At 39.9% G+C, this 25887-nt stretch overlaps 1 protein-coding gene across 3 annotated transcripts in view; it reads right to left on the bottom strand.

Moving 5' to 3' along the window:
* The window catches only part of SLC16A12 (solute carrier family 16 member 12), an 81825-nt gene extending 55938 nt beyond the window's left edge, over positions 1-25887 (bottom strand). For 2 of the 3 annotated variants that reach the window (XM_054690286.1, XM_037496626.2), the window contains exon 1: positions 25769-25887. The gene's annotated coding sequence lies outside the window, so the exon portion shown is untranslated. The remainder of the gene's footprint in view (positions 1-25768) is intronic. The other variant, XM_037496624.2, reaches the window with a different exon arrangement.

Here is a 25887-nt window from a genome sequence, read left to right on the forward strand (position 1 = left end):
GGGGACTGTGGTGATGGATCACAGATACTGTGGTGGTGGGAGAACCATGGGGACTACACCTGAGTGGAGAAATCAAATATTGTACAAAAATGAACAATAATGTAAGAAAATAAAGTGATAAATCAAATAAATAAATACATAAATAAAATAAAAATTGAGAAAAAAAATCACTACTTCTTTCTAAACAGGCATAGACACTTGTTATGAGCCTTAAAACCTTTTGGGAAATTGCCATATGTATCATTTCACAGAAGAGGAAGAAAATGCCCTTCTCTTTCTTTGTAATCAAGTAAGACGACTGGTCAAAACCTCCGTGGATAAACGTAACCTGAAAAGGAGATATCCGTGTGCTGAAAAATGAAACAGGGGAGGAAAGTGGACCAGGGCAGCAGAGAGCCACATGCTGAGACCTGGTTAGTTTCTGTGGTTTCTGTAGTTTAATCCACTGCCAAGAACCCTGGTTCTGCTTCACTGGGCAGAGGGAAAGTGTGGCAGCCAGGCCTGCAGTCCTGGAGCCTCAACTTGGAGTATGGCAACATGACAGGAGCCATACCACGTCCACAATCAACAAGCCTGAGAACCCACATGAAGGTTGCACAGCCAGGGAGGCACCCTCAACCTCTGAACTGAGAAAGCTTGACTAAGTTTTAAGCATTTTTAATTCCTCATTATACGTGCTCAATTAAAAAAAAAGAGAGACTATAGCAAAAAGACATTGACAAAAATTGTCTACATCTTATCACCCACTAGGTACTGTCTATATTTGGAGTAAATTCTTTGGAGATTTTTTTCAATATAATATATATTATGTGAATACATCTTTAAAAAACAATACAGAGACTTCATACCTATTACAATGGTTATTATAAAAAAAAATAAAGAAAGAACAGGGGCCTCCCTGGTGGTGCAAGGGGCTAAGACGCAGCACTGTGACGCTATCCACAGCCACTGCAGCACGAGTTCGATCCCTGGCCAGGGAGGTGACCCACATGGCACAGCAGACCTCTCCTGACTTGCCCACTGCTCCCCTCAGCAGTGTATTTCAGTCAATCTGCCTGTTCTGTTCCCCACTCTGTCTCTGGTGAATCCTCTCACCCCATACACACCTCTGGCCTGTACCCCAGTTCTTGTATGCATAAATAAATAAATCTTTTAAAAAAAATAAAGAACATGTGTTAGCAAGGATGTGGAGAAATCAGAACCCTTGTGAAATATTGGTAGGAATGTAAAATGGTATAGCTGCAGGAAGGGAGGATGGGAAATTAATACTTAATAGGTATGAAAGTTATAGAGATGAATAGTGGTAATAGCTGCAGCACAATGTCAATGTAGCTAATGTCAGAGAAATATGCCATTAAAAATGGTCAAGCAGTAAATTTTACATTATATGTTTTACCAGAACAAAAAAAACTCAATCATTCTATCTGTAATTTTCTCTTTTCCCTTCATACTATAAATGTCAATAAATATATTCTAATAAATATATTCTAATAAATATATTATATTATAAATATAATATAAATATAAATATAATAAATAATATAATAAATAAATATAATAAAATATAAATATAATAAATATATTCTAATCATTCTAATGGGTACAAAGTATTTGATTATATGAATGTACTGTAATTGATTTTTTTAAGTTTTTTAGTTTTTTTTTACATGTTATTTATTTATGCATACAAGAACTGGGGTATAGGCCAGAGGCATGGGGATGTGAGAGGATTCACCAGAGACAGAGTGGGGAGCAGAACAGGTGGATCAACTGAAATACACTGCTGAGGGGAACAGTGAGGAGACAGGAGAGGTCTGCTGCACCAAGTGGGTTGCTCCCAGGGCCAGTGGGGGATTGAACTCATGCTGTAGTGGCTGGTGAGAGCTTCACAATGCTGTCTTTAACCACTGCGCCACCAACTCATTTCATCAGTTGGGTTGGTAGGCTCCCTCTCATTCCTGTCTCCCAAAAAGATATTATATGATTCAATCATGTCACATATTGGGTCATACTACATTCTTTTGATTTTTTTTTACTTTTATTTTTGCTTTTTATTTATTTTTATTGAGTTAGCATTGGTTTACAACACTATATATGATCTAGGGATATAAGGTTCACACTGCCTCAGATGTTTGTCACCACACTAAACCCACCACAAAGCACACACCAACCACTGGGCCCTCTCTCCCATAGGTCCCACCTCTCCCTTCCCTGCTCCCTCCACTAGCCTCAGTTCTGCAGTGGTGTTTCTAGGGTTTGTTTTGGTTCAGTTTTGTCATTTCCTTTGTTTCATTTCTCTGTATTACACATATGAGTGAAATCATCCACTATTTGTCTCATTTTCCTTCTGATTTATTTAGCATAATCCCCTCTGGTTCCACCAATTTGTCACAAATGGAAGGCATTAATCTTTTTTGTTTGCTTGAGTAGTATTCCATCACACACACACACACACACACACACACACACACACCCCACATCTTCTTACTCCACCTCTCTGTTACTGGGAACTTAGGTTGTTTCCATAACTTGGCTATTGTAAATAGTGCTGCAATGGACTCAAGAGGACATCAATCCCTTCAAATTATTGTTTTTGCATTTTGAGGGGTAGATCCCTATGACTGTATGCTGGAGCATATGGTGGATCTATTTTGAGGAGCATCCACACTGTTTTTCATAGGGATGGATCAGTCTATACTCCCACCAATGGTATAAAAGAGTTTCTTTTTCTCTACAACCTCAAAAATATTTGTTGTTTCTGGTTTTGGGGGTTTTTTTTCCCACTATTGGCCATTATCACAATGTTTTGGATTTCTATTTCCCTGATGATAAGTAATGTTGAACATTTTTTCATGTGGCTCTTGGCCATCTGTGTGTTTTTTATGGAGAAGTATCTAGTTAGCTCTTCTGCCCATTTTTTGATTGGGTTTCTTTGTTTCCTTTTGTTGAGCTGTATGAGTTCTTTGTAGATCTTGGATATTAGTCCCTTATCAGATGTATGAAGTGCTAATATTTTCTTCCATTCAGTAGGATGTCATTTGTTTTAATGATAGCTTCTTTTGCTGACCAAGGCTTTTTAGTTTGATGTCATTGTATTTGTTTATTTTTGTTTTTGTTTTACTTGCTGTTGGAGTTGAGTCTCCAAAGTCATCACTGAAGCCAATATTTTTTTTTAAGATTTATTTTATTTATACAAGATTCGGGGTACAGGCCAGATGCGCAGGAGGGTAAGAAGATTCACCAGAGACAGAGCAGGAAACAGAAGACAGACTGATGAAATACACTGCTGAGGGGAGCAGCAGGTAAGACAGGAGAGGTCTGCAACACCATGTTGGTTGCTCCGAGGCCAGCAGGGATCGAACCAGCACTGCAGAGGCTGCGGACAGTTTCACAGCACTCCGTTCAACTGCCTGCGACACCAGGGAGGCCCACTACAGCCAATATTTTGGAGTGCTTTGTCTATATTTTCTTCAATGTGTTTTATGGTTTCCAGTCTTACATCCAATTCCTTAATATATCTTGAGTTAATTTTTGTGTATGGTATGTGATAATGGTCTAGCTTCATTTTTCTGAACGTGACTGTCCAATCTTTTCAGCATTATTCGTTGAAGAGACTTTCCTTTCACTGTTCTATACTTTTGGCTCCTTCGTTGTAGATTAACTATACAAATAAATGTGGGTTTATTTCTGGGCTCTCAATTATATTCCACTGGTCTTTGTGTCTATTTTTAGTCCAATACCATACTATCTTTATTATTACAGCTTTGCGCTATAGTTTAAAATCTGAGAGCATAACACCTCCATTCTACTTCTTTTTGTCAAGATTGCTTTGGCTATTCAGGGCCTTTTGTGATTTCATGTAAATTTCAGTAATGTTTGCTCTATTTCTTTAAAGCATTCCATCAAAACTTAACAGGGATTGCATTGAATTTATATATTGCTATGTGCAAGATGGACATTTTAACAAGATTAATTCTTCCAATCCACAAGCATGGAATATCTTTCCATTTTCTTGTATCTGCTATTATACTATATTGCATTGTCTTCTTTCAACAATGTCTTATAATTTTTGTTGACTAAGACTTTTACTTCCTTCATTAGGTTTATTCCTAGGTATTTAATATTTTATGTTGCTGTACATGGGATTGGTTTTCTTGATTTATATTTTAGTTTATTACTTGCATATTAGGAATACAACAGACTTTTGTATATTGATTTTGTACTGTGCCACCTTACTGACTTACTGTTTCTAATAGTTTTTTAGTGGATTCCTTAGGATTCCCTATGTATATTATCATGTTATCTGCAGATAGTGATAAATTTACCTCTTTTTTCCAATTTGGATTGCTTTTATACCTTTCTTTTGACTAATTGTTATAGCTAGGACTTTCAATACTATGCTGAACAGGTGAGAGTGGACATCCCTGCCATGTACCTGATCTTAAAGGAAAAGCTTTCAGCTTCTCATCATAGAGTATGATGATAGCTGTGGGCTTGGCATATATGGCCTTTATTATATGAGTTATGTTACTGAGAGGTTTTATCATAAATGGAATGTGAATCTGGTCAATTGCTTTCTCTACATCTATTGATATAACCATATGATTTCTGTCTTTCCTTTACTGATATGGTGAAATACATTGATTTGCATATGTTAAACTGTACACTTTAATCCCTAAAATAAATCCCACTTGGTCATGATGTATGATCCTTTTAATGTATTCTTGAATTTAATTTCCTATTATTTTGTTAAGGATTGTTAAGGATTTTTGTATCTGGCTTAATTGGTTTTGTATATTGGTCTACAGTATTTTTTTTTTCTGGGTATGTGATATCCTTGTCTGCTTTTGGGATCAGAGTAATATTGGTCTCATAAAATGTGCTTAGGAGCATTCTTTCTTTCTCAACTTTTTGGAAGAGTTTGGAGAGGACAGGTATTAATTCCTCTTTGAAGGTTTCATTTGAACTTACTAGTAAAATCATCGTGGGCTTTTGTGTTTTGGGAGACTTTTGATTACTGTTTCAATTTCCTTGCTTGAAACTAGTCTGTTCAGGTTTTCTGTTTCTTCCTGATTCAGTGTTAGAATGCTGTATGTTTCTAAGATTTTGTCCATTTCTTCCAGATTTTCCAATCTGTTGTAATAAAGCTGTTCACAGTAGTCTCTTAGGATCATCTGTATTTCTGAGGTGTCTGTTGTAACTTCTCCTTTTGTTTCTGATTCTATTTATTAGCGTTTTCTCCCATTTTCACTTTGTGAGTCTAGCTAGAGATTTGTCAATAAGGCAGACAAATATCAAGTCACAGAGCATCTAGTTTTTGTCATGTACGTCTCTTTCCCTTTCATGTGAGTCCTCCTCCTCCATGAAGTTCCAGGCCCCTACCCCATTCCTTAATTCATTTTACTCAAAATACATTCATTTTGCTACATTGGCTTTAGAATCTGCATCCACGTAGATTCTCCCTATAATTAAATTTGTTCTTTTTTCCTCTTAATCTGTCTGAGATTAACTTGATTGTTTGACCAGTTATAGAAGAAACAGGGAGGTAGGTGGAAATTTCCTCTCCACTCCTATAGCTTCAACACACAGTCAGTCCCTAATAGCACTCATTAGACTTCATATAGATGTAAAGGTGCCCATTAGGTACTTGGTGGCAACTTCAGTGTATGATGTGATTACTTGAGGATACGAAATTCAACATAACAACCTACACCACTCCTGAAAAGCTTAAGGCCTGTAGGACTCTATTCCCTGCGTCTGAAAATCCTATAAATTGGGACTACTGAGGCCCTGACTTAGCAGAATTTCTCCACTCCCCCAGCCAAAAGAAGCAGGAGCTCTTAGACATATATGAAGAAAAGCTTTGAAAACAGGAATCTGAGCCAAAAACATTCACATCTTTAATATCTGTTAATTTGTTTAAAACAGCCACCCAGGTCATTCAAGACTGAACAGAACAGTCAGAATCAGAAGGTCAAAGAAGACTTCAACGTGCCTGCCTTTTCTCTCTCCACAACTATCAATTGTGCCTCACTTTGCTGGGCACCAGAAGTTCACCTGTCAACATTAAGATAAGCACAGTCACAAATGTTCTTATGCCCATTTTTCCACAGGAAGCTCAAAGAAAAGGCACAAAGTTTTCTAGGTCCAAGCTCCTAGGCTTGTTACTCTAGTGAGTCATCAGCGATATCACAGAAACCTTGCTCCAGCCTCTAGGCAGAAACCCAGGCCTTCAAGAGCCCCACTCCTTTCCTGAGGGTTCCCTGGGGGCTCCAGTCAGGTCACAGCTCCCTGGCCCAAGTCATGGAATCCTCCAACTGTCCCTCATTAATTTACCTTACTGTCATCACAACCAGTACAAATATGGATGGGATTGTTTACAATGTTTTGTGTTCAGTTAAACAGCAAAAGTGAATTAAATATCGTGCTGTAGAGTCAAATAACATTTTATATTTATGGTAATTTGGCAAATTAAGAAAACAGACCAAGCAGAATGCTAAAAATACCTCTACTCACATTATAATTACAGTACTCTTGCATCTCCAGAAATATCAGCTATGTGAACAATGACCTAAAAGCTAACAAAATTGAAATCTAAGCAACTAATTCACAAGAAAACACCAATGTGTCTGACTCATTTACTTTTTCTTTAGAGTTCATTCTTACTGGCTTAGTTAAGTGTTTTTAGGCAGCAACAAATTAGAATGTAAACTCCAGGAGGGCAGGGATTTTGCCAATTTTGTTCACTGTTAAATCCCTGGCACCAAAACCAGAACTTAATGATGAGAAAATGAACCTTTACGTGTTTTCAGTTTGGCTACTGCCCATCTGTCCCTATTTTGTTAACAATTGGGCTACTTTCCAAAAAAATTGTTTGTCTTGCAAGCCCTGGTTTAAGTACTAGGACAGACCATTTACTTTTATCTCTAAGTTACTGACATCATTTCTTATAGGAATATCTTTCTGTGATCTTGTTTCCACTGATTATTTGTAGTACCTTGTCTTCACCTGGCCAAGTAAATGTCCACCTTGCTTCAAACTAGACTGTAAATGTCAGACCTTTGTTAGGGCAAACTGGTTCAACTGAGCTAGAAAAGGGAATTTTAGCTCAATGCATAGCTTTCGCCATTTGCTTTCTCCAAACTGAACACCACCTAGACAGAAACAGACTAGTTGTTTTAATCCCACATATTACATGATATATCATAGGCATTTGGTGGCACTTTAATTTTCTATTTGATTCGAATTAATATTCTGTTTTCAAGTTACAAGAGTTTTGTGGCTAACCTGATATTTTCAGTGAGGGCCAAGAATCCACTATATTCTTGGAAGGTAAATAGTTCTTGCAAGGCCTTATTCAAGAAAAACTCAAATGCTTAAGAGTTGTGGTTGTTTGTGCTTTGTTTTTTGTTTTTTGTTTTTTTTAATCACAGAAAAATAGCTTATTAGGTCCTATTGGGGCAAGGGCAGATTAGAAATGTATGTTCTTATAACCTGGAACACTGATTTTATTGAGTGGAAGCCTGTCAATCCTTTTGTAATCAAGAACTTCCTGTCTAGGATGTCCACTCTCACCACTGCACCACTGCTTTTTTTCTTTCTTTTTTTTTTTTTTTTTTTTTTTTTGTGGTACCCTCGCTGGTAGCCGGGGATCAAACTGGTGCTGCAGAGGCTGCGGGCAGCCTCGCAACCCAGCGCTCAACCATTACGCCACCAGGGGAGGCCCTCTCACCACTGCTTTTCAATGTAATACTGGCAGTCCTAGCCAGAGCAATAAGACAAGAAAAAGACATATAAGAAATCCAAATAGGAAAGGAAGAAGTCAAACTATCACTATTTGCAGATGATATGATAACATACATAGAGAACCCCAAAAACTCCACAGAAAAACTAATTCAACTAATCAATCAGTTTAGTAAAGTGGCAGGATACAAAATCAACATGCAAAAATCAGTAGCCTTCCTATACACAAACAATAAATCCAAAGAAGAAGAATTAAAAAAAAAACCATCCCTTTTATTATCGAAACGAAAAAAATCAAATACTTGGGAATAAATCTAACAAAAGAGGTAAAGGATCTATACAAAAAAAAAAAACCTATAAAACACTGTTAAAAGAAATAGAAGAAGATACAAAGAAATGGAAAGACATCCCCTGCTCATGGATTGGAAGAATTAACATTATTAAAATGGCCATCCTACCAAAAGCAATATACAGATTCAATGCTATTCCAATAAAAATTTCAATGACATTCTCCAAAGAAATAGAACAATTATTGATGAAATTCATAGGGAATCACCAAAAACTCCGAATAGCCAAAGCGCTCCTGAAAAAAAAAAGAAGGGAATAGAGGCATCACACTCCCAGACTTCAAACTATACTACAAAGCCATAATCATCAAAACTGCCTGGTATTGGAACAAGAACAGACACACAGACCAATGGAATCGAATAGAAAATCCAGAAATAAACCCACAGATTTATGGTCAACTAGTCTTTGACAAAGGAGCAAAGAATATGCACTGGAGCAAAGAAAGTTTCTTCAATAAATGGTGCTGGGAAAACTGGGTCGCTACATGCAAAAGAATGAAGCTCGACTACTACCTCACACCATGCACAAAAACCAACTCAAAATGGATTAAAGAACTAGACATAAGACCTGAAACTATAAAATACATAGAAGGAAATATAGGCGAAACACTACATGACACGCACATCAAAGACATCTTTACAGACACATCACTCAAAGCAATGATAGTGAAGGCAAAGATAAACAGCTGGGACTACATCAAATTAAAGAGCTTCTGCACAGCAAAAGAGACAATAACAAACACAAAGAGAAACCCCACCGACTGGGAGAACATTTTTGCACACAACACTAATGATAAAGGACCGATCACAAAAATCTACAAAGAGCTGATGAGACTCAACAAACACAAAGAAAATAATCCAGTCAAAAAATGGACAGAAGAGCTAAAAAGAACCTTCTCTGAAGAGGAAATGCAAATGGCCAACAGGCATATGAAAAAATGTTCAACATCACTTGTAATCAGGGAGATGAAAATCAAAACTACAATGAGATACCATCTTACACCAGTGAGAATGGCACATATTAAAAAAACTGACAACAACAAATGTTGGTGAGGTTGTGGAGAAAAAGGAACTCTCCTGCACTGCTGGTGGGAGTGCAAACTGGTCTAACCACTATGGAGAGCTGTGTGGAGATTTCTTGACCTACTAAACGTAGAGCTTCCATATGATGCAGCAATTCCACTCCTAGGTATTTACCCAAATGACACAGAAACAGTAATTCCAAAGGGCACCTGCATGCCTATGTTTATAGCAGCACTGTTTACAATAGCTAAGATATGGAAACAACCCGAATGCCCAAAAATAGATGACTGGATCAAGAAGATGGGGTACATATACACAATGGAATATTACTCAGCAATCAAAAAAGATAAACACATGCAGTTTGCAGAAACATGGATGGAGCTAGAAGGGATCATGCTCAGCGAAATAAGTCAGAAAGAAAAAGAAAAATACTGGATGGTCTCACTCATAGCAAGAATTTAGAAAACCTAAATAAGAGACCAGGAAAAAGACTAATCAATGCAAAGTAATAATCAAAATCAACAAGCAACTATAAACCAGAGACACACTACGGGGGTGAGGGGGGGATTAAGTAGGGGTGGGGAGAGGAAGAACTAGAGTCAAAATAAGAGGGGGGGTGCAATTGTACGGGGAACATAACCAAAATGAAAATGCATACATTGTACAAAGATGAAAAATGATGTAAGAATTATAAAAAAATAAAATATTTAAAAAAAAAAAAGAACTTCCTGTCTGTATATCTCTGAGAAATAACCACGTAGGCATCTGGGCAATTTTCCGGTCTTTTATATTTCTTTAGCACTTTACTGTTCACCAGGAGAGTTATCAGGCATTATCCATTCTCCAAACAACTCAAGGGACTGATTGCCATGTTCCCACATTCCTAAAATAACATAAATTGTAAGTTACCCCCACTGACATCATCAACAGCTTCAAGAAGAGGGAAAAAAATACAAAATACTATTTTAAATATATACATCTAATGTCAACCGTGTCTTATTTCAAAAACTTTTAAATCGATGAGGAAAAATAGTGCCCCTCAGACTTGGAGAAACTGAAACTACTCTCCTCTAATCTTGAAGGGACTGACCCAAAGTCACCAAATGATTGACCTGCAGGCCTAGAGCTAGGGCATGTCCATTGCCCTCGTGCAGCAGGACCTGAGCACCAACAGATGCAGGCACTGGAAAAACATGAGCTACAGGTTCTGCTCTCTGCTTGGGCCAAGCAGAACAGTGCAAGGCAGAAAGCCAAAGCCACACAAACAGCTCCCCTTCCCCCAAAAGTGTTGGCTGCTGGGACACTTTTGCTACTAAACCTGGGAATGTCCTGGTTCAGAGCCCAGCTGCCACCATCCTCACTCAAGAAGTTCCCAGAGAGAAAGGACAGCACATTTCTGACCCCCAGTGTTGCATGCACAGTTACTCTGGCTTGCTGGAGTCAGGCGTACCTGGTCTCCTGAGGTGATTTTTGTGTGCGAGAAGGCGGCCTGCGAGCACACCTGCCTAACTGCCAGCTGTTGTGAAGTGTGGGGGAAGCAATATGCCTCTAATTCCATCTGTAAAGCCTGAATTATTTTAGGGGCAATTTTAGAGGTTCAAATCTCAAAAAAGAAACCAAAATAAGCAATTTTAAAAAAAGAATACGTGGTTTGGATTTATAAAAATTTGGGTTGAAATCCAGGCCTTGCCATTGACTTGCTGCACGGCCTGCTACAAGTGGCCTCCTGGGCCTCTATTTCCTATCACTTCACCAGATGTTCTTCCCCACCCCCATACTTGCTGCCCCCTTACAATTCAGTTGCTTCCACAGCACCCCTTCTTCCCCCACCACCACCAACCTGGTCACACTGTATCATTAGTTTGTCAGGCCCCGCCAGGTAAAGGTTGGTCCTACTTTTGTTTTTTTCCTATCATCACACCTGACTCATTAATGTTTAAAATGACCTGGGGAAATGGAAAGGCAGAAAATAAAAGGTAAATATGATTTATATCACATCAGAACTATGACATCTTACAAATCTATTACTGTGTAGCTTCATTCATCCACATGTCATGTACAGAGAGGAAGAGTTAGGAAGAATGTCAGGAATTGCTGAAAGATTTAAATGGGAAGTTGAGTCACATGAATGGAAGTCTTTCTACTCCCCCCACAATATCCCCAAACAAGTATTTTGTATTCACAATGTATCAGCAAAAGCACAGTATCTGTTTTTCCAACCAATTTACCTTGCAGATTGTTTAGAGTATAACAGAAGTTGAAGCACAAGGGCCAGAATCATGAATCAAAAGCAGATGTGTCTGAAAGATAGGTCTCAGGGAGTCCATTTGCCCATAGACTAAGAAGCCATATGAGAAGTAAACTCACACGAAGGGATGGATGACTTAAGATGTCCAATTTAGTTTCTCCCCAGGATTTGAGCAATTAATGGGGAGAAATGGGCATGACTGAATTCTACAGAATCTACTATAAACTAGGCCACAAAAACAGCCATTTTTGTTATAATTATGAGGACAGCCTGTTAGAAAGTAAGTTGCATGATCTTGGAACAGTTCAGATCTTCCGGAAATATTTCATGATTCTATGCATATAAAACATGAAAGAATGGGAAAATGCATGCTCCCCAAAGAACATTAGACATGAGTCATTTTCATTACTCAAAAAACTGTGGACTAAGGGCCAATTCATATGTCAACTATATTTTAAAAGCATAATTAGATAAAAGCTTGAATTTGAGAAATTCAACAGTAGAAAGTAAAGTAACAGTAGAAAGAAAGGCATCAAATGTTTTAAAAGTGTCTTTTCAAATCCCCTGCACAGTGAACCCTGAACTATTTATCTAAAAACAATCAGTGGCAGATAATTGGGCACAGGTCGAGGGGTCCCAGAGCCAGCTGCCCCCCCTCCATCACACACACCAAAAATAGTGAAGCCTCAGTGAAAGTGGAACTGTTCTCTGCCCCAAATGTTCCAGATCTCAGCTTAACTGAGAAATTAAGCGTTTAGTAGATTGTGCCTTGACTTTGACGGTTGCTTGATATGTCAGTGAGTCACGCAGAGAATGCATTTAAGGTGGTTGCAAGTGCCTGGATCATGTAAGTAGGCAGAAGCTAGTAGGTGTCACCATCACCATCAATTCATCATCATTATTATGGGCCTCTGCTGGTGGCGCAGCGGGTTGAGCGCAGCGCTGTGAAGCTGTCCGCATCCTCTGCAGCGCCGGTTCAATTCCCGGCCTGCCAGGGAGAAATCCACATGACCTGGCAGACCTCTCCTGTCTCACCTGCTGCTCCCCTCAGCAGTATCTTCGATCTGTCTGCCTGTTCTGCTCCCCGCTCTGTCTCTGGTGAATCCTCTCACCCTCCCACACCTCTGGCCTGTACCGCAGTTCTTGTATAAATAAATAAATCTTTAAAAAAAAATCATCATCATTATTAAATGAACAATTAGCATTTGTAGAGCTCCTTAAAGTTTATATAAAGTGGTTTCAACTTACACAGAAGCTCACAGAAGCTGATGATTTGTCCAAGTTCATACCGTGGCAAATGCTGGCATTGGGGACTTGACCACCATCCAAGGTTTCTTCCCCTTGACAAGGCTGGGATCTCATAATAATGGCCTTTAGCTTTCTCCTTCCATGGACATGATTTCCAACATGTCCACTCCCAAGACAGTTTATCAATAATTATGGCAGCCCTGTACCCCTGCCGGTCATGAACATGAAAGGGCAGTGACCCAGTCCTAGCTAATGACTCATGGAAGTCGCTGAGAGCTCTGGGACAGGTTTCCTCACTACTGAGGAGACGTGAAGACGTGGTTTCTCCCCTTCCACTGGGTGATTCCTCTCTCTACGTGACCCTTCTTGGGACCCTTCATGGTCCCTTGGGACCATGATGGGAATCGAGTTGAGAATAAGACCAACACAGGACAAGGACAGAGCCAAGAGACTCGCAAAGAAGCAGAGCCAGAGCCCAGACCTTCTGCTCCTGGACTCTCTGTAACACACATGAGTCCTTTTCTCATGAGGCCAGTCCAAGTTAGAGTTTTTGTGCCTTATATCCCAAAACATGCCACGTGAGCCATTATCTATCCATACCACCTATATATCAGACCCAGTGCACACTAGCCCTATACAGTAGCTCCAGATCTTCACTCATGAGGCTCTCTAAGCTTACGTCAGACCTAATTTTGATTTCCGGAAATCCTTCATAGGCAGAAAAGACGAGGAGACTGTAGTATGCACAGCTGTACAAAGGAAACAGATATTGCCAGTTCCCATCCCAGGGCTAACTATAGAAGCAGGGGACACTATACTGATTCCCACTGAAGTTTCCGGCCTCTCTCCCTTGGCCCCTACCCCCACACATCACAACAGGCTCTATATCTGGAAGCTTAATGATCTTCAGCTGCCTTTCTCTGCCCAGACAGTGGTGTCCTGAGTACTACCAGGAGACGAGAAAGAGGAGGGGAAAGGAAGAGGAAGAGACTTCATCAGAGCACTCTCCTGCCATGGTAATGGGTAATAACAACACTCTGGCTAAAGTTACTCGTGAAATGTGTAGTTTTGTCAACTGATACTTCAAGATTTTTTCAAAAACTATAGTGTAAAATACAAGCTAATCAATTGTTCTTTGACAATGTTCTATTGAGACCATTAAGAGATTTTTATTACATGCCACATCCCAGCTAATCTTTTGGCTCTTTCCCTCTAACCATAACATTCCTGTGTTGTAGCTTTCTAAAGTTCAGAGTGGTTTTTAGGGTCACTGGGCACCATCCTCCAATGAGAGACGGAGGGTCGTCAACCCCCACCTAACATCTCTGCTGATCTCACCTTGACCTCATCGTGTCCCACAAGATTCACCTCCATTCCATTCCACTCCAGCCACATACCCCCAAAGCCACCCGTGCCAACTCTTACTGCTGAAATCTAAGGTTGTGAGAATTAAGTATCCCTCTCTAACTCTAACTCTTTATCCTCCACCATCATCCAAGTCCCTTTGCTCCTGGTTTTCAACCTCCTGAGCCCTCAGGTCTCTTGATTCTCCATTTTCTTTCATTCCATCAACTTGTCCTTCCCCTTAGGAGCTTGAGAACATGATCCATCTTCAATTGCTCTCTTGCTGGCACCCCATCTCCTTCAAAGCCAGCAAACCCCCCTACCCACATCAGTCTAAACATTTCCACTCATATAACTGGTAAGGCAAGTTTTGCTAGAGGAACTCTGTCAAACCTGTGATGAAAGGCACAACACAATTAGGATTTCCAACACAAACTAAGCACTTGGAATGACTCAGCAACAATATATTTTACTTGTTTCATACGCACATTGGTTATTCAAAATATTTTTTTTGAAGCTTTCTCAAGATACATTCATTTTACCACAAAATTAAGAGGAGTCTTTTTTTCCCCTCTAGAATTGAAATTATTTTATAGTCATACAAATGGCACTTTGGAAAAGTGGCTAAAGAGTGTAACCAATAACCCAATTCCTTACTTACATGTTTTTTCATGTAAGGGTGAGCCTGGGATTCACCCTTTAGTACCAGTTTATAAAAAAACAAAAAGAGGGCCTCCCCTGGTGGCGCAGGCGGTTGAGCACCGTACTGTGAAGCTGCCCACAGCCCCTTCAGCGCCAGTTTGATCCTGGCTGGCCGGCGGGCAAGGGTCCCACATGGTGCTGCAGACCTCTCCTGTCGCTCCCGCTGCTCCCCTCAGCAGTGTATTTCGTCAGTCTGCCTGTTCTGCTCCCCGCTTTGTCTCTGGTGAATCCTCTCACCATCCCGCACATCTGGCCTGTACCCCAGTTCTTTTATAAATAAATAAATAAATATTAAAAAAAAAAAACAGAAAGAATAAAAAATATCTTTTACCACTTTCTTTCTTCCAGACCCAGTGCCTATCGCATGGGTATGAAGCAACCCTGGATTATCATTTCTGTGAGGCCAGGGCACACTCACTGAGAATATTGGATGAATTTAAATGAACCCTATAGAAATAAATAGCACAGATCAATTAGGAGAGAGGCAATGATCATTTAAGTCAAAATACCTACACTATTCTGTGCTATCCAATGCAGTTTTAGGAGGGGACCTGTTATCATAGATACAGGAGCTCCTCCACATGGATTTATACATTTCTTGCCTTTCTACCTTGATAGCACCAAAAGAGAGCACACGCATAAAGATGCAATGAAAAGAAAAAATAAGTTACAAGTTATACAGGGGCCTCCCTGGTGGCCTAGAGGTTAAGTCTCAGTGCTATCACTGCCAGGGCCTCAGTTTGATCCCCGGCCAGGGCTACCCACATGGCGCAGCAGGCCTATCCTGTCTCACCTGCTGCTCCCCTCAGCAGTGTATTTCAATTGATCCACCTGTTCTGCTCCCCACTCTGTCTCTGGTGAATCCTTCACCCCCACACCTCTGGCCTATACCCCAGCTCTTCTATGCAAAATAAAATATTTTTTTTAAAAAAAAAAAAGAAGTTATGCAAATGGAAGGAGTAGCTTTACTTCCTCCTGCTTGGGGTTATTAAAAAAAAAATAAAATGTATTTGCATGCTTTTTTTTTAAATTTTCATTTTATTTATATATTTTTTACATCATTGTTCATTTTTAAACAATATTTGCTCCCCCCCACCCCCTCAGGTGTAGTCCCCATAGAGTTTCCTTCCCCAATGCACCCGTGCACCATCACCTCAGTCCCCTGTGCTCCTCCCTCCCTCCCTCTGATCCCTCTCCCACCTCCCTGCAGGATGTCTCTGATTTATAATCGTCTGCTTTTGCCTTGTTGTGTTTTGTACTGTTTTTTATTTTTTTACACTGATGTCTTATTTGGTTCCCCTATATTCCTGCTATAAGTGAAACCATGTGATATTTTTCTTTTTCCTTCTGACTTATTTCACTGAGCATAATTCCTTCTAGCGCCATGCCAAAATCTTAAGAATTCCAAGTACCCTCAGATCCAGCCGTAGAGAATGACGGAGCCTTTTGTCTTGGTTATGCCTCTTGGCAGTTTCATAACCTCAGACAATTTCAACCCCTCAATGCTTGAGATGTGTCATTTGTAAAACTATTGCATTCATTTTTCCAGAGTTGTAGCAAGAAATGAAGGAGTTTATTCATGTAAAATGTTTTAACAAAGCTTAGAACATAAACTGTCCATAACATATTAGCTACTACTACTACTTTTTTAAGTAGTAGCTTTGGGGCACTGGATAAGATTTTTCTCTAAGTCCTTTCCTTCAGCTAATGCTTTCAGTGTTTTCAATACACAAACACCCTGGTCTCTTCCTTTCTCAAGGACAGATGGTCCTCATAGACTTAATTTCTCCATTTCATATCCCCTTTTCTCTCCTCTTATCTACACTTTGAACTCAACCTTTACATTATATCCTTTTTAACCTATAAATTTACTTAATATGAGAGTGAAGAATACAGAAGAGAAAGGAAGAAAAGAGGAGAAAACTCCTCCAGCCTTACCACCCTTCCTAGCTGTCACCAAGTACTTTCTTCCCTTTACAAACTCAGCCTCTTAAGGATCTGTCCACACTATCTCCTCATTCCTTTCCTCATTCCTACCTCAATGGAATGGAATTTGTCTACTTCCTCCCTTATACACCACCCCGGCTGTTTGGACATTATCACAAACGACTGCTTCCTAATTCCCAGAGGTGACTTTGCTGTCCTTAATAACTGTCCTCTCAAGCATCTGGTGCTCTCTTTTCAATGACCCCCCTCTTCCCTGAATTTCCATGACAGAGTCTGAGGTTATTTTTAACACAAAAATCAAAACACAAGAGGGGGAAGCTAACTGGTAACAATGGGTAAGAATTTTCATGAGTACTGAAAATAAAATAAGAACAAATCAGTTTTGAAATCGCATGTCACTCACCTTACAAAAATTTCTCAAAGACAGTAAATCCCAATGACACGGGAAAACCTCAAATTAGTGATATTTTGTTTAAATCCTATATGACAAGGTTTAAACTTCTAGCTTTCTTATCTGAGTACTGTAAATAGTTAGCATTTGAACAAGCCAGGTTTGAACTGCATGGGTTCATTTATACATGGATTTTTTTTTCAATAAATAAATGGAAAAAAAATATTTGGAGATTTGCAACAATTTGAATAAACTCTCTGAGAGCCACTCCACTTAGCCTAGAAATATCAAAAATATTAGGTATTCCATTAACACATAAAATATATGTGGATAATAGCCTATTTTATCATTTATGACCATAAAATATACACAAATCTACTATAAAAGTTAAAATTTATCAAAACTTAAGCACACAAACACATGGTACCATTGATAGTCAAAAGAAACGTAAGTAAATGGAAAGGTGCAGCTTTAAATCATAATTGCATAAAATCAATTATAGCTCATTCTGTGATAATTTTGCAGCCACCGCCTGCTGCTATTACAGTGAATTCAATAATCTCCATGTGAGCAGTTTTCAGTAAAAACTGATCTGCAGAAGTTTTTGGTTATTTTTCATCATGTTTAGTATATAAACCTGACCATTAGAACATACAAAATAATGTTAATTGACTATTGTGCTATCAGCAAGGCCCCAGTCAACAGCCAACGATAGTAGTTATGGTTTTAGAAGTCAAAAGTTAGGTATAGATTTTGAACTGCATGGGGGTTCGGACCCTTAAGCCTTATGTTGTTCAAGGGTCAACTGTAATATATTTCTTATATAAAAGTTCTATATTTTCAAAATCTATTTTGATACAATTAAATAAAAGGAAAACTACCCAGGGACATGTTTGAATGTTAAAATTGACAACTCAGTCACCTCAAGAAATATATAGGGGCTCCCTGGTGGCGCAGTGGTTGAGCGCTGGGCTGCAAAGCTGCCCGCAGCCTCTGCAGCGCCGGTTCCATCCCTGGCCAATGGCGAGGGTCCCACATGGCGCGCAGACCTCTCCTGCCGCCAGCTGCTCCCCTCAGCAGTGTACTTCATCAGTCTGCCTGTTCTCCTCCCCGCTCTGGCTCGGGTGAATTCTCTCACCCTCCCGCGCTTCTGACTGTACCCAGTGCTTGTATAAATAAATAAATAAATCTTTAAAAAAAAAAAAAAAGAAATATATAATAGTAAAGACACCGTCCGCAAGTTAGTATAGAAAAAACAGATCACTGTAGAGGAAAAGGTCAAATTATTGTCCAAAAGAAATATACCAATAAGACACCATTATCACCAAAATGCATGAAATAAATTGACCAACTAATTGTTTAGTTATCTACAATGATACTAATTTGGTTGATTTGACATAAATGATAAAATAGATGATTACATATATTTTATGCATAATGATATACCTAATATTTTTTTATATTTCCAGGCTGTGTGGCTCTCTGAGAGTTTTTTCAAATTGTTGCAAATCTCCAAAAATTTTTCCAATTTATTCTCTCAACCTTTGGGAAAGCATCCCATATAAAAAGTAGACACTGTTTAGAGAATGTGTAAAAACAATTAAAAGGAGAAAAAAATATCATGTGTTCCACCCCCCCGACCCCCGCCACAGGCTATGTGAAGATGATATAACAACTATTTGTTTCAATAAAATTTGTTCTGAAAAAGCATAAAGTGATTAAGTTTTATATACATTTGTGGCTTGATTCACTAGAGGAGATTTAAAAACTAAGGATGCCTTATCACACTCCCAGACTTCAAACTATACTACAAAGCCATAATCATCAAAACTGCATGGTATTGGAACAAGAACAGACATACAGACCAATGGAATCGAATAGAAAATCCAGAAATAAACCCGCAGATATATGGTCAACTAATCTTTGACAAAGGAGCAAAGATTATGCATTGGAGCAAAGAAAGTTTGTTCAATAAATGGTGCTGGGAAAACTAGGTCACTACATGCAAAAGAATGAAGCTTGACCACTACCTCACATCATACACAAAAATCAACTCAAAATGATTAAAGAACTAGACATAAGACCTGAAACCATAAAATACATAGAAGGAAATATAGGTGAAACACTATGTGATATTCACATCCACGACATCTTTACAGACACATCACCCAAAGCAATGATAGTGAAGGCAAAGATAAACAGCTGGGACTACATCAAATTAAAAAGCTTCTGCACAGCAAAGGAGACAATAACAAACACAAAGAGAAACCCCACCAACTGGGAGAACATTTTTGCACACAGCACTAATGATAAAGGACTGATCACAAAAATCTGCAAAGAGCTGATGAGACTCAACAAAAACAAAGAAAATAATCCAGTCAAAAAATGGGCAGAAGAGCTAAAAAGAAACTTCTCTGAAGAGGAAATGCAAATGGCCAACAGGCATATGAAAAAATGTTCAACATCACTTGTAATCAGGGAGATGCAAATGAAAACTACAATGAGATACCATCTTACACCAGTGAGAATGGCACATATTAAAAAAACTGACAACAACAAATGTTGGTGAGGTTGTGGAGAAAAAGGAACTCTCCTGCACTGCTGGTGGGAGTGCAAACTGGTCTAACCACTATGGAGAGCTGTGTGGAGATTTCTGGACCTACTAAACATAGAGCTTCCATATGATCCAGCAATTCCACTCCTAGGTATTTACCCAAAGGACACAGAAACATCAATTCCAAAGAACACCTGCACCCCTATGTTTATAGCAGCACTGTTTACAATAGCTAAGCTTTGGAAACAGCCCAAATGCCCAAAAATAGATGACTGGATCAAGAAGATGTGGTACAAATACACCATGGAATATTATTTAGCATTCAAAAAAGATAAACACACGCAATTTGCAGCAACATGGATGGCGCTGGAAGGGATCATGCTCAGCGAAATAAGCCAGAAAGAAAAAGAAAAATACCGGATGGTCTCACTCATAGCAGGAATCTAGAAAACTTAAATAAGGGACCAGGAAAATGAATAACTATAAGAAAGTGAAAATCAAAATCAACAAAAAACTATGAACCAGAGACACTTTTTGGGGGGTGGGGGGTGGGAGGGGAGGGATTGGGGTCAAAATGGGGGTTGCAATTGTATGGGGAATATAAAAATAAAATTTATTATTTAAAAATAAATAAATAAAGAAAGAAAGAAAGAAAGTGAAAATCAAAATCAACAAAAAACTATGAACCAGAGACACTTTTTGGGGTTGGGGGGTGGGAAGGGAAGGATTGGGGTCAGAATGGGGGGGTTGCAATTGTATGGGGAATATAAAAATAAAATTTATTATTTAAAAAAAAAAACTAAGGATGCCTTGACCCTATCCCAGATCGACTAAATCAAAATTTTTGAGGATGGGTCCTGGCTCCAATATTTTTTTTTTCCTTTCTCATATCTCTAATGTGTAGTCAGAGTTGAGAACCACTGATAAAGTCTTTAATCAACTGATCACATCAGCCTGAACAAACCACTTTTCTTTTATTAAAGATTTATTTTTATTTAGTTATGCATACAAGAACTGGAGTGTAGGCCAGAGATACAGAGGGTGAGAGGATTCACCAGAGACAGACTGGGGAGAGCAAGGGTACAGGCCAGAGATGAGGGGGTTGAAAGGATTCACCAGAGACAGAGTGGAGAACAGACAGGCAGACTGACTGACATACACTGCTGAGGGAAGCAGCAGGTGAGACAGGAGAGGTCTGCTGCGCCATGTGGGTTGCTCCCCGGCCAGACAGGAATCGAACTCATGCTGCAGAGGCTACAGGTTGCTTCATAGTGTGGTACTTAACCCCTTGTGCCACTAAGGAGGTCAGATGTTGCTTTTTTAATGCCTTTTTTCATTGCTACAAAACTCACTATTTCAAAATATCGCCATGGACCAAAAGAGAAATCCTGTATCTACTGTCAATCAAATCCCACTACTCTCATACCCAGGCAACCACTAATCTACTTCTTGTCTCTATGGATTTGTCTACTATGGACATTTCAAATAAATGGAAGCTTACAACACATTGCTTTTAATGTCTGGCTTCTTTCACTTAGCATCCTAGTTTCATGGTTCACGTTGTAGTGAAAACCAGTGTAGGCCTGGTTTTCCTAGGCCTAGATGGCAATCAGCTTAATTGTCACAGAAATAACAATCTTTGTTTAATGTTCATATACATCGGTCTATGCAATGTTTAATTAAATTGCAAAATGAAAATAGCAAAAACTACTGGGATAAGCAGTACTATGACCAAACACCCCTGTAAGCATGCACTGGGCAAGTGAAAGTAAAGAGCGCTGGCCATTTTCCATAGTGGTCTCTGTGCTCTAAGCAACATCCAGCATGGGTTTCGGAGGGAAAGAACAGCACTATGACCTCAGTGAGTCATTTCTGTGCTAATCAGTATTCCCTACCCAGAATGGAGGTGGATGCTTGCGGAGTATGCAGGTGGTAAGTGTCTGTTATACAAGTCAACCCAGCCTCAGTTGGTTCCCAAAAGGAAGTCTTTTATGTCTTCAAAAAGAAGCATGCGTCCCCAAAAGAGAAATAAAATTTCTCTTCTATAAAAGCTTTACCATCCCGGGGTCTCCCCGGTGGCACAGCAGGTTGAGCCCAGCGCTGTGAAGCTGTCCGAAGCTTCTGCAGCACAGGTTCAATTTCCAGCCAGCCAGTGAGAAACCTACATGGCATGGCAGACCTCTCCTGTCTCGTAGTGTTTTCAGTCTGTCTGCCTATTCTGCTCACCGCTCTGTCTCTGGTGAATCCTCTCACCCTCCTGCATCTCTGGCCTGTACCCCAGTTCTTGTATAAATAAATAAATCTCTAAAAATATATATATTAATAGCTTTACCATCCTACCCGTCTTTCAAGGAGCAGCTCTCCAGACGGTCTTCCTAGGCCTTGACAGGTCACAGTCTCAGCATGCCCCCTCTCCTTCCATTTAGTCTCTGAAGTCCTTATCTATCTCCTGTGGTGGTGGTTCTACCTGGCACCATAGGTGGCCGTGTAGTATCTTTTCTTCCATACCAGACTCTAAGTGGCCTCTGAGGCACAGCCACCCGCACAGGAAAAGAGAGGCCAAAACACAGTCTTTACACAAATCTCTAATAAGGAGTAGAAGTCAAAAAATAAATGTATTAAGTAAACAATGAATGAACCATTAATTAAGTAATGAATGGCATACAACTTCCTACCTGGCTCAAGCAACTCACCCCATTCATCAAGAAAGAAAGTGAGTATCTGATGGGAGAAATGGTGGCAAGTGAAGAAAATCAGCTATTCTGGGTACCTAGCAGCCATCAAAACTGGTGACGCTCCTGTATTTAACAGACCACTTTCAAATAGGACACAGTTAGACAATGACACTTCTTGTTGTCCTTTGATGTAGAACAAATTAGAAACAGAGCCAGAAAATCTTTGTATTCAAACCTCCCTGTCTTCAAGGGTGGATTTGTTTTTTCTCAATTAAATTATTATATCACTTTAATGGGTGAGTTTTTAGATATACTAGAAAGCTACTCATAAAGAAATTACTTGCAAATTGGCAATTTTTAAAAACAAAGCAATTGGTTAAGTAAGGAATGCATAAACAACCCAAAAGCTGCACTGAATACTGTTTTTGGCTGTATATGACTGAAAAACTGCCAAGTTCATTTTGATAAGCTTTTGTTAAAAACAATAAACATGCCTGAGCTTGCAATCCATGCTGTTTTGAAGAAAAAAGCATTTCAGAGAATTAGAAAATGCTTCACGCTAGAATGTCTAATTAAATAGAAAAACTTCCATGGTAATGAATTTACCAACAAGTTACAACACTGTGTCACCTATGACTAGGGAGAACAATGGGTGACAAATGTAAAGTGAGACAAAGTAAAAGCACAACATCATCTTCATAAATAAATAAGATGCCCCATCTCATAAACAAACACAGTCACTGTCCACAATACTAACATGGGGGCGCTGGGACTATTAAGGAAACAAACCTTCCCTTGCTTCATGAAGTGTCTTTACTAAAGGAAATGCAATCTGCGCCTCCCTGGTGGTGCAAGGGGCTAAGCACAGCACTGTGAAGCTAGCAGCCTCTTCAGCATGTTTTCTATCCCCCACCAGCCAGGGAGCAACCCACATGGCTCAGCAGACCTCTCCTGCCTCGCCCACTGCTCCCCTCAGCAGTGTATTTCAGTCATTCCGTCTGTTCTGCTCCCCACTCTATCTCCGGTGAATCCTCTCACCTCCCGCACCTCTGGCCCGTAATCCAGTTCTTGGATGCATTAAAAAAAAAAAATAAATCTTTAAAAAAAAAAATTAAAGGAAATGCAATCTCAGGGACTCCAAGTAAACATACATAAAATACCCAAAGGTGGGAACTACCGTTCACATGCAGCAGAAGTTCAATTCATGAAAGACAAAATAACTTCATCTGAATTTGCTTGTCTGCTGTTTTTTGTGATTATAAAATCAGCAGAATCATGAGATTGGAAGGCACATAGCTGCAAACATACATGTTCACTTCCCTGCTTTCTGCAAAACTGATGTTCTTTTCTATCTGTCAAGCAAACTCCTGGGAAAATTCTAATGCATGAATTGTAATTTAAGCTCCAAAGTGTTTTGTTTGGTTTTTGACATACTCCAAATGTCCAGAAAGTTACAGACACCTAGTAAGCACTCAATAAATATATGTTTAATTTAATTAAAGTGAAAAACATGGTGATATGGACAATGCTAAAACACTAAATAAGTCTGATTAAAATCCCTCCCTCAGTTCTGTCACAGGGCATGGCATGACTCACAACAAATAAATGATCATCATAAAAATCACTTTTTTCAAGGTGGCTCCAAAGTCATAAACCATGCCTCTAACTAACCAATCATCACTATAGGCAACCACCAGTCAGAAAATCCTCTAAGGAGAGGTAGAGGTAGCTCCATCTGTTTAAATTACATTTCTTCATCTGAGGTTCACCTGGGATATATCTGCATGTTCATCTTCATATAAGAACAATGGAAAATAGTATTTAAAGGTTTCTGTTTTTTAAATTGTGCCACAAAGCTGGTTTTAAAACCAAAAACCAAGCTCTCTCTTCTATTTCTGAATTTCACCAGTTTTTTTTTTCAAGATAGATAAATTAAAAATAAGAGCAGGAAAATGACATGATTAGGTGATTCCAGCCACCTCATTTTTGTTCAAAATACCTGGAGGCAACAGCCTTGAACCTGGAGGAAATGGGAAGGAGAAGCCTGGACTCTGGGCTTGAGCTCAGCCAATCCTTGCCAACTGGTCTAAGTCTCCACACAACCATTTTAAAAGGAAGGATTTCAGTTATAGTTATTACATTTAGCCCTTTGGTTCATTTTGAGTTAATTTTTGTATATGGTGTGAGGTAGGTATGTAACCTTTCTCTTTTGTATATGAATATTCAGTTATCATTGCATCATTTATCAAAAAGGCTTAATAAGGAAATATAATTCAGACTATAGAAGAAATCTAGCAACTCAAAAATTTAAAAAAAAAAATCAAATGAACAAAAAGGAAGGAAGGGTTTGAATAGATGATCTTTAAAACCCTTTCCAATTTTAAAATTTCCTAGATCCTATGATTCTAAAGAGCCTTCTAAAGTCACTCAAACTAACATCTTTACATAAGGTCTTGATTTCTTCCATAGTCTGCTGGATTCCTCCAGAGAGGCAGACACCTTTTGCCTAGTTTGGCAAGACACTTCAAGGGGGGAAGAGAGGAGACACATAAAGCAGAAGCAATTGAGGGTTTTGAAAGTCAGTCATCTGGGATACCTGTGGAGACTGTGTTTCTGAATGTGGCAACCTTAGAACTTTCCTCCTGGCTGTGCCACTGTAACGTGCGTGCAGCTCTCAGCAAGAAACGAGTTGGAAGAACTAATTAAAGTCCCTTCAAAACGGAAAAGTTTAACCAGCGACCAGGAAACTCTCATCTGACTCAACATTTGAAGAAAAAAAAAAGTAAAAGAGGTTTAGAATGCTGAGTTCTGGAAACGGAATGCCAACCTATTAGCCCCAAGAATCTTTCTGAAATTGTGCTCAACAATTTTGCTGCAAACACTCACCCCCATGGCTTCCCACCCCAGACCTTACCACTGCTCTTCTTTTAGAACAAGAAGCAAGGAAGGAGAAAGAGTTCAATCAACAAAAGGTTTTGAAGGTTGGTATATCTTTAGAAGACCACACACGAGAAATAAATATTATTATCGGAAGCAGAGAGGAGACTTAAACGGAAGAAAAAAAAAATACACACTGAAAACAGAATCCAAAAGAAAAGCGGTGTCTATTGCATTTGGAAACCGTGGGAGATGGAGCAAAAGGCCGCTTCTCCAGCCATCTGCCCAGAAACTGCCAGAGCGCTGGTCTAAAGACGACAAGGCAAGCGGCACGTGTCCCTCTCCAGCCCACAGGTGTCCAGCGCCACCCGGCTGGAGCCCACGGCGCGCAGCCGGGCGCTGGGGAAGCGGAGCGCCCACGGCGCGCCCTGCGCCACTTCCACCCAGTCTACCCAGCGCCCCGCAGCCCTGCTTCCGAGAGCTCCTGGGTCGTCCAAGCCACCGAGCCCTCTGCACTGCGGAGCCGGGTGTGGAAAGCGGGTGAGCCAAGGGAACTCCCCGGCCCTCGCGGGGCGATCCTGGAGCGGGAGCCGCCCGCTGAGGACTGGTCCGGGGCGCCCAGCTCTTTCCGCCTGATCCCTACCATGCCCGGCCCCGCCGCGTCCTCACCTCATGGGGACCGCTCCAACCCCGGCGGCGGCGCGTGGACATACCCCTGGGACGCACCCAAGGTGCCGGGTCCTGGAGTGGTGGCCCCTTCCCGGGCTGCAGGCGCAGCGATCCACGCT

The sequence above is a fragment of the Talpa occidentalis genome, unplaced genomic scaffold (assembly GCF_014898055.3).
Source record: "Talpa occidentalis isolate TD23 unplaced genomic scaffold, MPIMG_talOcc4v2.1 talOcc4.8, whole genome shotgun sequence".
Classification (NCBI taxonomy): domain Eukaryota; kingdom Metazoa; phylum Chordata; class Mammalia; order Eulipotyphla; family Talpidae; genus Talpa; species Talpa occidentalis.